Source organism: Peromyscus maniculatus, chromosome 18 (assembly GCF_049852395.1).
Source record: "Peromyscus maniculatus bairdii isolate BWxNUB_F1_BW_parent chromosome 18, HU_Pman_BW_mat_3.1, whole genome shotgun sequence".
Classification (NCBI taxonomy): Eukaryota; Metazoa; Chordata; class Mammalia; order Rodentia; family Cricetidae; genus Peromyscus; species Peromyscus maniculatus.
In genome coordinates, this window is record NC_134869.1 from 4,121,185 (window position 1) to 4,134,674 (window position 13,490).

Genomic DNA, 13,490 nt, shown 5'->3' on the forward strand with positions numbered 1-13,490 from the left:
GTTTTATGTGTACATTGGAAGAAAATTGGTTTTTGTTCGAAATTTTAGGCAGTCTGGCAATGGAACAACTATATAATATTAGTATTGGTGGAATTATGCACCTCATCACTATAATAATCCACATTTTAATATTTAAAAAGATAGTCAATTTAAGTGCCAGGATAACAGCGTTAGAAGAACTTGTTAAACCTGTAAAAATTCAGACAGAAGAAATTAACAGTGAAGTTGTTTCAAGTCGGGATCATAAGGTTGCAGAAAGAAAGCCTGTTTTCACACAGTCACCCTTAATTTATCCTGTAACAGTACAGCAGATGCCGGATCAAATGGCTACACAAAATACTTGGGCTCCAATTGAAATGTTGGATTTAAAAAGGTTTAAGGAGGCAATAGTATCTTATGGCATGCATTCCCCATATGTAAAGCAAATGTTAAACACTTGGTCAACATATAATAGGATAGTACCACAGGACTGGCGGGACCTCGTACAAGGTGTTCTGGAACCCAGCCAGAGACTTCAATTTCTGACTTGGTTTAAGGAGGAGGCTAAAAACATAGAAAAACAATGGAGGGATAAAGGAGTACAAGTTTGCCAGGATCAGCTTATGGGCGAAGGCCAATATGCTTCAGCACAAGCACAATGTTTATATGATGTCCAAACCCTAATTTTATGTCGAACGGCAGCCTTGAATGCATGGGACAAAGTTGAGGAACCAGGAAAAAAATCTGAGTCATTTACAAAGGTGAAGCAAGGCCCAAAAGAGTCTTTTACAGATTTTTTACAAAGACTGGCTTCAGCAGTAAAGAGAACAGTCTCGGATTCAGAAGCTGGTAAGGAAATAATTGAATCTTTGGCCTTTGAGAATGCGAATGCAGCATGCAAAAGAATAATCAGGCCATTAAGGGCAAAATCTGCACCTATGGAAGATTGGATTAGAGAAACAATTAATGTTGAAGCTGATGAGCATGATGATACATGGGTAGGAGAAGTAATTTCAAAAGGTTTGAGGAGTGTTAGATGTTTTGGATGTGGAAAGCAAGGACATTTGAAAAGGGACTGTAGACAGGTCATTTCCAGAAACAATGTTTCTTCAAGGAACAATGGCAACAGAATGCCCCTTCCTTCTGGAGTATGCAGAAGGTGTGGTAAGGGAAAACACTGGACCAACGAATGTAGATCAACAAAGGACAGACAGGGTAATCCTTTGCCTCAGTCTTCGGGAAACTCCCAGAGGGGCCTCAGGCAGGCCCCCAGTGCAAATCCAGTTCAAACCTTTCCGGCAGCCATAGAGGAAATGCCTGCTCTGGAGAGCGATTAAATAACCAAATGCCTATTGGAATAAATCATGCTGGTCAGGATGATGAAACAGAGAGAATAGAAAATTCAGGAGAAAACATAAAGAAAATTTTTTGGCAAACTTCTATTAATGAACAAAGACCAAAATTAACAATAAAAATAAATGGTGTTTTGTTGTCTGGTCTGGTAGACACAGGTGCGGACGTTACCATAATTGCACCAGAATTTTGGCATCCAACTTGGCCTCTTCAGGAGGTAAACGTTCAACTGTTAGGAATTGGGACATTATCTCAGGTGAAACAGAGTGCAAGATGGCTCGAATGTATAGGTCCAGAAGGACAGAGAGGAAAATTAAAACCATATGTGGTTAACATAACTATGAACCTGTGGGGTCGAGACTTGTTGCAACAATGGAATACTCAGATTAACATCCCTCCAATCTCAGAAACAAATCATAAACTAGCACATGTTACTGAGAGAAATATTAGAAGATATTGTTCTAATGAGTGGTCACCAGCCATCCATATTATACAAGAACAGGGCACAATAACTGATGATCTTCCAAAGACACCAACAGCTCTACCTTTAAAATGGTTAACAGACAAGCCTGTATGGGTCCAGCAATGGCCTTTAACAACAGAGAAACTCCAGGCTTTAGAAGAGCTGGTAGAAGAACAGTTAAATGCTCAGCATATTGAAGAATCAACCAGCCCTTGGAATTCTCCTGTATTTGTTATTAAAAAGAAATCTGGTAAATGGAGAATGGTAACAGACCTTAGGGCAATTAACAAAGTAATTCAGCCAATGGGTTCTCTACAATCTGGGATGCCTTTGCCTACTCTGTTACCAAAAGGATGGCCTCTCATAGTTATTGATTTAAAAGACTGTTTCTTTTCAATACCCTTACAAGAAAAAGACAGAGAAAGATTTGCTTTTACAGTGCCTACTTATAATAATTCTCAACCGGTTAAAAGATTTCAATGGAGGGTCCTCCCACAGGGAATGTTGAATAGCCCAACTCTGTGCCAATATTTTGTACAACAGCCATTGGAAGTGATACGTAAAAAATTTCCTAAATCTATAATTTATCATTATATGGACGATATTTTACTAGCTGACTCAAATGCAGATACTTTAGAAATAATGTTTAAAGAAGTAAAGAAAATTTTGCCTCGCTGGGGATTACAAATTGCTCCTGAAAAGATACAAAGAGGAGATTCTATTAATTATTTAGGATATAAAATAGAGCTACAAAAAATTAGACCCCAAAAGGTGCAAATTCGGAGAGATAGACTACAGACTCTTAATGACTTTCAAAGATTATTTGGAGATATTTCTCATCTACGAACTATTGTTGGGGTAAAAAATGATGAACTGACTAATTTGTTCAAAACCTTAGAAGGTGACAAGAACTTAAATAGTCCAAGAGAATTATCACCTGAAGCTGAGAAAGAATTAGCCTTGGTAGAAAAGAAAGTGCATGAAGGACACGTGAATCGTATTGATCCAAAGCTGGATTGCATTTTGGTTATCTTACCTTCTAGGCGTTCTCCTACTGGAATATTAATGCAGAGGGAAGATATTATATTGGAATGGATATTTTTACCAAATAAACCAAATAAAAAATTAAAAACTTATGTGGAAAAAATCTCTGACTTGATTTACAAAGGAAAAATGAGACTTCGTCAATTAGCAGGCATAGACCCAGCAGAAATTGTCATACCATTAACTAAGGAGGACATTGAAAAATTATGGGCAGAAAGTGAACCTTGGCAAAGAGCTTGCAGTAATTTTTTGGGAGAAATTAACAGCAAATATCCCAAAAGCAATAGAATTGATCTTATAAAGAGAGCTGAATGGATCTTGCCTCGAATTGTACGGCAAAAACCCATATCTGGAGTTCGTACATTTTATACAGATGCCAACAAAGAAGGAAAGGCAGGTTACAAATCAGAAAATTTAAGTAAAGTGGTTCAAAGTCCGTATAATTCAGTTCAAAAATCAGAATTGTATGCTATTCTGTTGGTATTAATGGATTTTTCAGAACCTCTCAACATAGTAACTGACTCTCAGTATGCTGAAAGAGTGGTGTTACATATTGAGACTGCAGAATTTATCCCTGATGCTTCAGAATTAACTTCACTATTTATTCAATTACAAGATACAATCAGGAAAAGGAATCATCCTTTATATATAACTCACATTCGATCCCATACTGGTCTGCCAGGCCCTCTAGCATAAGGCAATGATGAGATTGATAAATTATTGATAGGAAATGTGCTGGAGGCCTCAGAATTTCATAAAAAACATCACGTCAATAGTAAAGGTTTAAAAAAGGATTTTTCCATAACCTGGCAACAAGCCAAAGAAATAGTAAAGAAATGTCCTACTTGTTCCTTCTACAATCAGACGCCATTACCAGCAGGATGTAACCCAAAGGGTACTCAGAGAAATGAAATGTGGCAGATGGACGTGTTTCACTTTGCAGAATTTGGAAAATTGAAATATGTACACCACACTATCGATACTTATTCAGGATTTCAATGGGCAACTGCTTTGAGTTCTGAAAAAGCTGATTCTGTAATCACTCATTTGCTAGAAGTTATGGCCATCATGGGTATACCTGCACAAATCAAAACTGACAATGCTCCATCATATGTCTCTGTTAAAATGAAACAGTTTTTTGCTTATTACAATATAAAGCATATTACAGGCATACCACATAATCCTACAGGTCAAGCAGTTATAGAAAGATCAAACAGAACTCTAAAGGATATGCTAAATAAACAGAAATGGGTAACAAAAACCCCCAGAAATAGACTGCATAATGCTCTTCTAACTTTGAATTTTCTGAATGCCAATGAGAAAGGAACAACAGCTGCAGAGAGACATTGGATAATAGAAAAAACTACAGAATTAAATCAGCCTATATACTTTAAGGATGTGCTGACCTCAGAATGGAAACCAGGGTATGTATTACATTGGGGACGTGGTTTTGCTTTTGTTTCTACAGGAGAAGATAAGCTGTGGGTACCATCAAAATTGATAAAGGTTCGATTTGAACAAGAGAGACCTCTTAATTAGAGGAGGTGATAGTTCATCAACCAGCATGAACATCCAATTTAAACTAACTTGTATCAATAAAACATGCCTTTTCATTTCATCAGATAATAACTTGCCAAAAAGGAACATCCCCAAAATTAGTCTTGGGGAAAGGTTTTTGTTTTTGTCTTTTAGGAGAATGAAGGTTAAGGAATCTGAAGAACACTGGACAAATGAGACAACTGAAGAAAAGGGACAAATCATCTATCCCAAGAAACAGAGTGAAACGGTGTATGGGTATATATTATCTAAAAAAATTTTATGTCTTCCTAAATGTTTGTTTCTGCTTTTCTCTAAAGATTTAACACTCTTGGTTTTCTAATAGTCCCAGTTCAATTAAAATTTAAAGCTGACTTTGGAGTTGGAGAATGGCTCTCTCCTTCTTTAAAATCAAGCATGTTGTTAAAAGGAAAATGCAAACTCCCTGTATCATGCCAGAATAAGAGCCATCTTCTGCTATGGTACAGGACAAAAGCAAAATTAATTAAGGGACTATTCTATTACTAATCTCAACTCTTTGATTCTATTCTGATTCTTTAAACTTTTCTCAAAGTATAAATTTTATATCAAAATTTACAAGATTAATATATATATATACATTTTAAACTTTGTTAAGATATGAATGGTCAAATAGAGTACTAACTAATTCTAGAAAAAAGGCTAGCTGCATATATATGTTTTTGTGTTCGAGTCTCTTATCAGTTTTCTGCAGGAAATCACGGCCAGGCCTAACATCAACTGAAGTCTCCAGAAAGAAGATGGGGCCCCACAACAACAACAATTCCACGTGGACAATAATAATATCATTAAGCTGACAAACATCATCCATAGATTAGCTTTGAACTATAAGATGCTCAGAGCAAATTTGAGATGACTAGCTGAGATGATCCAGTCTCAAAGACTACTTGAATAAGGACTTGAGATAAACCCTAAACTTTGGCATTATACACAGACTGGATAATGAAGGATATAGTTACCTCTCCTAGAATTTGACAATTAACCTAAAATTTTTCTTTCAGGATAAAGAAAACTTCGCCCATACCCAGCAGGAAGCAATTTTAAGAATACAACGCCCACATTCCCAAAGAGGTGGTGTGGGGCGGGTGGTTTTTTGGTCTTTTTAATGGGTTTTGGGTCTGGGATAATTTTCAGTATTTAGGGGGGTTGGTTACAAGTTATTGTCAAGGGTTAGGAAAATGGCTAAGCAAAGGAGATTAGATTTAAGGTTCTTGTTTTAAAAAAAAGAGAAAGAAAGAAAAGAAAAAGACAATTACTAGTTTTAAATACTTTACATTGGATTGAATTGTTTTATATTGTACACAAATTTGAAACTGATATTGTTAGAAAATGCTATATGTATATTTCTAATTGTATTTATTCCATCCATTTAACAATGTAATGCAAATTTCTGATCCTTGAATGTTATTATTATCAACTATTAGGATATAAAGAAATGAAAGCTAGTAGTTAGACATTATCATAGAACTTGTAGTCATATTAGATATGTTTTAAAAATTGAGCAGAGATGTTTTAGACAGGTCATCTTCAAACCCTTCAGAGATCTACAGAATATGGCATTTAAAATGTTTTAATAACTTAGAAAATTTTTCTTTTTTGAGACATGTCGGCTCCTGGCAGTACCAATCTACTTTAGAGAAAATATGGGCATTGAAGAAACTGCATATGGAGTCAACTTTCATTCTGGCAAAAGTTAGCCACTGGACAACAAAGTATCCTCGAATCAACAGGACAAAATGGACAGACAGATCACGAAACAAGGGACTACTGATTCTTGCCAAAACAAGTGTGGTTATGGCTTTATCAAAAGGCATCTTCTGAGGCCAGGACAATATGGCCCCATCCCTGAAGTGGCCTTCGCATCCGGAAAAGGTACGGTGCCCTTTTCTTCGAAGGCAGCTTAACAGGCAGAGGGCCGATGGATTCTGTTGTACAATGGTACAGCAGCTGAAAGCTCATGCCTCTCAAAAGTAGGCTGGCATTTAATAGAGGGATGTGGAGAAGAAGGGGATGCTGAGATGAAGCCATATATACACAGCCAAGAAGAATGGACAGCTGAATTAAAAAACTGTCAACAATTTCCAGAATTTAAAATCCTGAATCATGACAGGACACTAGTGGAATTCAGGTGTTTCTGGTACGTGGACTGCTCTCACCCAATGTGAGGTTGAACTGTTGACCTTGTGTACATCCTACTTCACAAATGAGTCTGTCAGATACACTAAGCCTATAGGCTGAAGATGATGCCCCAACACTGCGGAGAAACCTCAGGTGACTGCCCAGGCAGCTGGCTGTTTCTGTCAACTCACAAAATTTTTTGGAAGTTGCTTGCATGCACTTCCTGTTTTTATTTTTGTTAGCTAATATTATTCCCTTCTTGGGTCTCTGAGGGAGTTGAAGATTAGTTAGTTATGGTTGAAGATTAGTTAGTTATAGTTGAAAATTAATTAGGATAGAAAGTACATTAGATACATCTTGGAATTACCAAAATAGGATAGATAATGGAATTATTTTCTCTGATTTGTCAAATACCTGTTTAGGTATTTATTACTTGTATATATTGTATATAGTTATTGTACTTTTGTATATAGTTTTTCTTTTGTTAGTTATAACCTTTTGCTTTCTTTTTCTTTTTATTAAAATAGAAAAGGGGAAATGTGGTGATAATCTAATTGTACTGAATTATTATTTTGATTGTATGTTAATAAATAAAGTTGTCTGGGAGTCAGAGCTATTAGAGCCATAGCAAGAGTGTGGCGGTGGTGGCACACGCCTTTAATCCCATAAGATCTCTGTGTGTTCAGGGATACAGTCAGCATTGGAGACATATGCCTTTAAGACCTAGGGGGCTGTACATTCAGACAGTGACGAGGCAGTCATGTGTTTGGGTTTACAACCAATGAGAAGGCAGAACAACATACTTTAAAAAAACGAACCGACAGGAAGTAGGTCTCTTTTTGCGAAGCTGGGACAGCAGGAGGAAGGGTGAGATTTTAGCTCTGAGCTCTGACTTCTCGGCTTTCTCTTTTACATTGTTTCTGTGTTTCTTATTTAATAAGACGGTTGGTTACATCTACAATGCAATGCAATTTTCAGTCCTTGAAAGTTATTGCCAACTATTTAGGATAATAAAGAAATGCAGGTTAGTATTTTGTCATTACAATGAAACCTGTAGTCATATTAGCTCTGTCCTCAAGATCAAGCAGAAATATATTTTAGATAGACAGGTCATCTTAAAGCACTTCAGAGATCTGCAGAATATGGCATTTAAAATGATAACATATAATTTTTTCCTTTTTTTATGACTATGAGACATGTCTGTTCCTGGGAGCATCAATCTACTTCAAAGAAGATGATGGGAAGTGAAGAAACTCTATATAGTGTTTACTTTATTTGTAGCAAATGTTAGCCACTGGGTAAGAAAGTGACCTTACATCAACTGTTGACAGTATGCTTTCCAAAATGGACAAGCGGGACACACACAAAAAAAGACTGTTGCACCTTGCAAAGACAAGGTAGGAATGCCCTTCAGAAAATCTTGCTTCACAGATGAGTCTGTAAAATATGTTAGGCCTGTAGGCCAAAGATGGATGTCCCAATGTTGCAGAGAAATCTTGAGTGACAGTCTAGGCAACAAAATGTTTGTGTCATTTCTCACATATTTTGGAAGTTGCTTAGTTATATTTCCTATATACTCAATATTATTTCCTTCTCAGGTCTCTGAAGGAGTTGAATATTAGATAGTTATAGTTTTCCTTGTTAAGAAATTCAGAAAATAAACTCACTAAAGAGGTGTAAAGTATATAAGTTTGAAGGACATCAAAAGCTATTTTTCGGTTGGTAATGCAAATTAGGATAGAAGGTGAATTAGACACAGTCGTTGCAACAGTTAATGAAAATAGAGGTCATAAATTAGAAACAGAGCAAAGAGGAGTATAGTGAGGATTTGGAAGAATGAAAAAGAAGAGAAAATAATGTAATTATAATCTCAAAAATAATGGAAAAGTATTTCATGTCATAAAAAGGAAAATTGTTACACAACACTTCACCCATTCCTTAAAAATGTTAGTTGTTTCTACAAGTTCACATTCTCCCATGGAGCTCTGCAAAGGCACTGAAGGCAAACACCAGTCCTGAAGTCCCTGGTGAATCAACCATTTTATGTTGGACCTCTTCTGTAAGCACAGCCCAGTGCTCTATCATGCCCAGTGAATGGGCTGTAAAGCACTGCTTCTCTCATATTTTATCAGAAAAACACCATCCTTCCTTCATCATCTTCCAGTGAGTGTGATACCTCTGCTTGTGATAACCAAGCGTCACCAATGCTTCCTGTGAGCCAGTCCATCAGGAAATAATTTCTTTCAGATATCAGTAGATTACATAGCCTGTATTTCAAGGAGGTTTAAGTAAGTGCATGACCTACTTTCCCACTTCTATTGCACTCAGATTGATCTCATCTGTTCTCATAGCCTACAATCCCATGAGCCAAGCTTTGACAGGACGTTTGAGAAAGAATACTTACTCCCTGACTAAGACAAGCTCTTTTTGCAGTCTATTTTAAGGCTATCAAATGAATGTTCTAGCATGGGTTTTCCTTTTCTTTGTATAAAGGGTTGAACCTTAGTGGCCTCTTCTGTCACCGTTATTCCAAACAGAGAATTACATTCTAATTGTATACAAGTGTACTGAATTTTGGCCTAAGGAATTTTAATGAATACAGCAGTTTCATATCTGATCTTGATTTTTTTATCTTCCATAAAACTTCTAACTTATGATTAACTCTATTTTTTGGCTTTGTGTACATCTTTCCATTTCCATTTAGAAAACTCTACTTATTTTACCTCTTAAAAAAATTTATTTAGTCAGAAAACATATTTGTGAACTTTATGGCAGAGAACTAATATACATTGAATATATCAACTCATTGAATTCATTATATGTGAATTGCATTTGGCATATAAAGAAACAAATTAAGATGGTGTGTTTGCAAGTTCCTAAAGTATAAAGTTGTTAGATGTTGGTTTGGGGCTGGTTTTAAGCACTACTCACATTTTTTAACAAATGCGCTTTTACACAAGATTTTTAGTTTCACAGTGTCAGAGATCTAAGGAATGTTACATTTTAGCAAGTTCTGGGGAAGACAGGGATTACAAAGACTTGGGGTGGGGAAATATGGAGAATGAAACCCACAGAGAAAAGTTTTTTTGTTATGATGTAATTAATATTTTCTAAGGCCCTGTAAAAACTCAGGGAGGCAAAAGTGGTTATAATATCCTGGATGAAAAGGGAAGATCAAGAAGAAGGAGAAATAGAAGAGGAAGATTAATAGTAGGAGAAGATGGATGGATAGGGGTAAATAGATGGATGGATTGATAGAGATAGGTGATGGAAAGTTAGATAGATAGATAGATAGATAGATAGATAGATAGATAGATAGATAGATAGATAGATGATAGATAGATAGATAGATAGATAGATAGATAGATAGATAGATAGATAGATAAACAGACAGACAGAATACATACATTTTTTTTGTCTACACACTGCAGTGGTTATTGAGTCCTCCAAAGCGAGAATGGACTCAAAACGTTTGTCCTTTTTTTTAACATTGGTCAGAGATCTAGATATGGGTGAAAACTCAGAATTTTTTCTTTTAGCATCTATAGCCCTTTGAATCTGGACAATGCTATGATTTCTGATTCCCAGAAATAGCTCTCAAATTTATTTCCATTCGAATTGTCTCTCAGGGGTCCCACTTTTTTTATGCTGATATGTGAGGTGAGGTGGGACAAATACTGGTCATCCAGGGAGCCCTGGCATTCTAGTCTCACAAGAACCTTTCTAAATAAATGTTCCAGGTTTTGTATAGAACTCTAGAAGAGGAACAAGGAAACCTGAATACAGCAGGTGATACAGAAAGGTTGTGACAAAACAGATTGAGTTCTAGCATGGTGATATGGATTATTATAATGGACAGGCAAGAGTTTCTGGTCCAGAAATATTAACAGGCTAGATACTCTGAAGATTACATTTAGACCACTTTTTTCTCAGAGCTGAGGACCAAGCCCAAGGCCTTTTGCTTGCTAGGCAAGTACTCTACCACTGAGCTAAATCCCCATTGCCAAATTTTTAAGGACATATTTTAGAGAAAAGTCAGAAGGAAAGGGAGGATTTAAAACTACCAATGTATGATGCCATGTCATAGGCTTTTCTAGAATGTGATTGACTGATTGAGTTTGCCTCTGGGGATGTTATTTTTATCAAGACAGCAAACTTAGTAGGTGGTTCCCTAGCATTGGGCTCAGCAGGACAAGGGCACCCCATTAAATAACTAGTCTGGAATCCTTTAAGTAAAGTGGAGATGCAGCAAGCTGATGGAATGAAATGTAGAAGTGCCTGCAGTTGAAAGGTCAGGATGAGATGTTTCACTCCAGAATGTTAATCAAGAAAAATCAGAATAAAGAAAATTAAATATAGGAGGAAGTCTGACAATGTGTGAGAAAAGTCTTTAATTGATAATGCTTTGGTGATTGGTATTACACATCATCCTGGGACTGTAAAAAAAATAATACAATGGGAACATTCTTTGAGAAATCATTTCCACCCTTGATATAATATTTTATATTAAGTTCAACTGTCTGAAATCTTGTAAGAAAAAAGAAACTATGAAACATGTTTCTTTTAAATATCTTCTTCTGTTAAAGAAGTCAAAAAGAATTATTGAAGCAGATTTTGGGTTAGTCCAAGCTTCATGGGAGGAAGGGTTACTCCTATGTTATTTTGGAGACTTGTTTATTCCTAAAATTATCAGCTGAAGTCAAGATTTGAAGTTTTATCAGGCCACAACAGCATGCAGTATAACACCATTTGTATTATGCTATGTCCATATTCATTGGTTATTCTAATGAGAGCTTGGATCATATGGTGAGTAGCACATCCTGGCTTGCATGTATTGAGAATGGTATGTGTTATAAATGAAATGTATCTGATCCTCACAGTTGGTACTGATGATGTCAACTTATATCTGTAGATGAAGTCTGTGAGTCTAGATTTTCAACAAACATTCTTCTGTGTGTCTCTTTTGAGGCTTTCATTGACTGTAAAATATCAAGTGAAATCAAGATCTGGGATCAGAGTGCCTCAAGGTTCCCTCTAACTACCAAATATGTTAATGATGTCCATTTGCTTTCATCTGTAAGGGAGCCATTGGCTCCATTGGAACATGGTGTTTCAGGCTCCCTTTTGGTTAGAGTGTTGGATGAAGAAGAGAGTATTCTGCCCAAACACCCTTCAAGTTCAGGGCTTCTGAGTTTAATTCTTCCTCAGTAGGCTGCAGGTCTCCATTGGTGGCAGTCTATGGTCAGGCGTGCTTCCCTTCTTGGATTGCCTGGACTCATTTCACACAGAGATTGGTCCCTGGCTACTTGATATTAGTGTTTGGCCTAGGAAGAGTTTTCCATTGTGGTTGGAGCAGGCTCCATTTAAATTGTCTCTTCAAACTGCACTTCCTAGGGCCAACATTAAGTCTGACCACATATCTCTAATTGGGTTGGCACGAGCTAACTTGATTTTTGGGTTTGTGTTTAATCTTCTTCAAGGTCAATGGTTGGCCTGTAACATTTCCACTTTTGATTTTGCCTGGTTTGTTCTATGAGCTTTGTATGAGCTCTGAATTCTTCCCAGTCATTACTTCCCCCAAACCTACTTCTTCATTTGGTCCTTGGTGTTTTCAGAATAAGGATTAGAGCTGGGTATGGCTGTTTTCTTGGTTTTCTCTGGGTGTTCTTTATTTTAGGGGTAGCTCAGCCCCATATCTCTTCTTGATTTGGACCCAGGCATTTCAAAGCTAGAATGGGACTCTGACCACTACTTTGCTTGGTTTTGGCCTAGTCTTTGTCAGCATTAAGGTTATGATGTGGCCCAAATATCTTCTTGTTTAGGTCCATACTTCGTCAGGGTAAGGATTTTAAGCAGACAATTTTTTTCTTGATTTGTCTTTGGCCTCTTTCATTTATGAGAATGTCCCAGGTCTTCTTCTCTCCTTGTTTTGTCTCTGGCTCTTGTCAGGGTAAGTGATAGGTCCTTGTGTTCTCCATTTCCTGCTTTGCCCTGGCCTCTTTCTTTTTGCTGGGGGGGTGGGAGGAAAGGATTTATTTGGCCTACATTTCCACATCATAGTAGACCATTGAAGGAAGTCAGTACAGGAACTCCAACAGGGCCAGAACCTGAAGGTAGGAGCTAATGCAGAGGGCATGGAGAGGTGCTGTTTACTGACTTGTTCCTCATGGTTTGCTCAGCAAGCTTTCTTCTAGAACCCAAGACCACCAGCCCAGGGGTCCTCACAATTCCTCGGGCCTTTTCCTATCAATCACTAAGAGAATGCCCTACAGGTTTGTCTGCAGCCTGATCTTCTGGAGGCAGTTTCTTAATTGAGGTTCCCACCTCTCAGATGATTTTGGCTTATGTCAGGTTGACATAAAACTATCCAGCAAATGTAATTATATCAAAAAAATGAAAATTTAAAGAATCTTCAATACATGCCTTCTGTAGAGTGCAAAAGACATTGTACGTTTGGTCTTGTAGCTTTGTAGGTTTGAACTTCCACAAACTAAAAATATTAAGAAAAAATATTGGAACTGGGCATATATTGTCTTTTGTTTTTATCATTTCCTAACAGTTTTATATAATAACTACTTACATAGCATAACACTATATTCTACATTTTTTCCTTTTATTTTACAATACCATTCAGTTCTACATATCAGCCACAGATTCCCTTGTTCTCCCCTCTCTTCCAGGGCAAAGCCTCCACTGAGGACTGAGATCGACCTGGTAGACTCAGTCCACGCAGGTCCAGTCCTCTTCTCACAGACTGAGCCAAGGGTCCCTGCATAAGCCCCAGGTTTCAAACAGCCAACTCATGCAATGAGCACAAGACCCGGTCCCACTGCCTAAATGCCTCCCAAACAAATCAAGCCAATCAACTGTCTCACCTATTCAGAGGGCCTGATCCAGTTGGGGGCCCCTCAGCCTTTGGTTCATAGTTCATGTGTTTCCATTCGTTTGGCTATTTGTC

General features: G+C 37.2%; 1 protein-coding gene across 4 annotated transcripts in view; it reads left to right on the forward strand.

The window, feature by feature from the left end:
* Nucleotides 1–13,490, forward strand: part of LOC121830722 (disks large homolog 5-like) — a 249,446-nt gene that overhangs the window by 162,195 nt on the left and 73,761 nt on the right. Inside the window, exon 1 of one of the 4 annotated variants that reach the window (XM_076554246.1) lies at nt 7,732–7,929. The exons of the other annotated variants lie outside the window; for them this stretch is intronic. The gene's annotated coding sequence lies outside the window, so the exon portion shown is untranslated. Of the gene's footprint in view, nt 1–7,731; nt 7,930–13,490 lie in introns of those variants that run through there. 4 annotated transcript variants of the gene reach the window in all.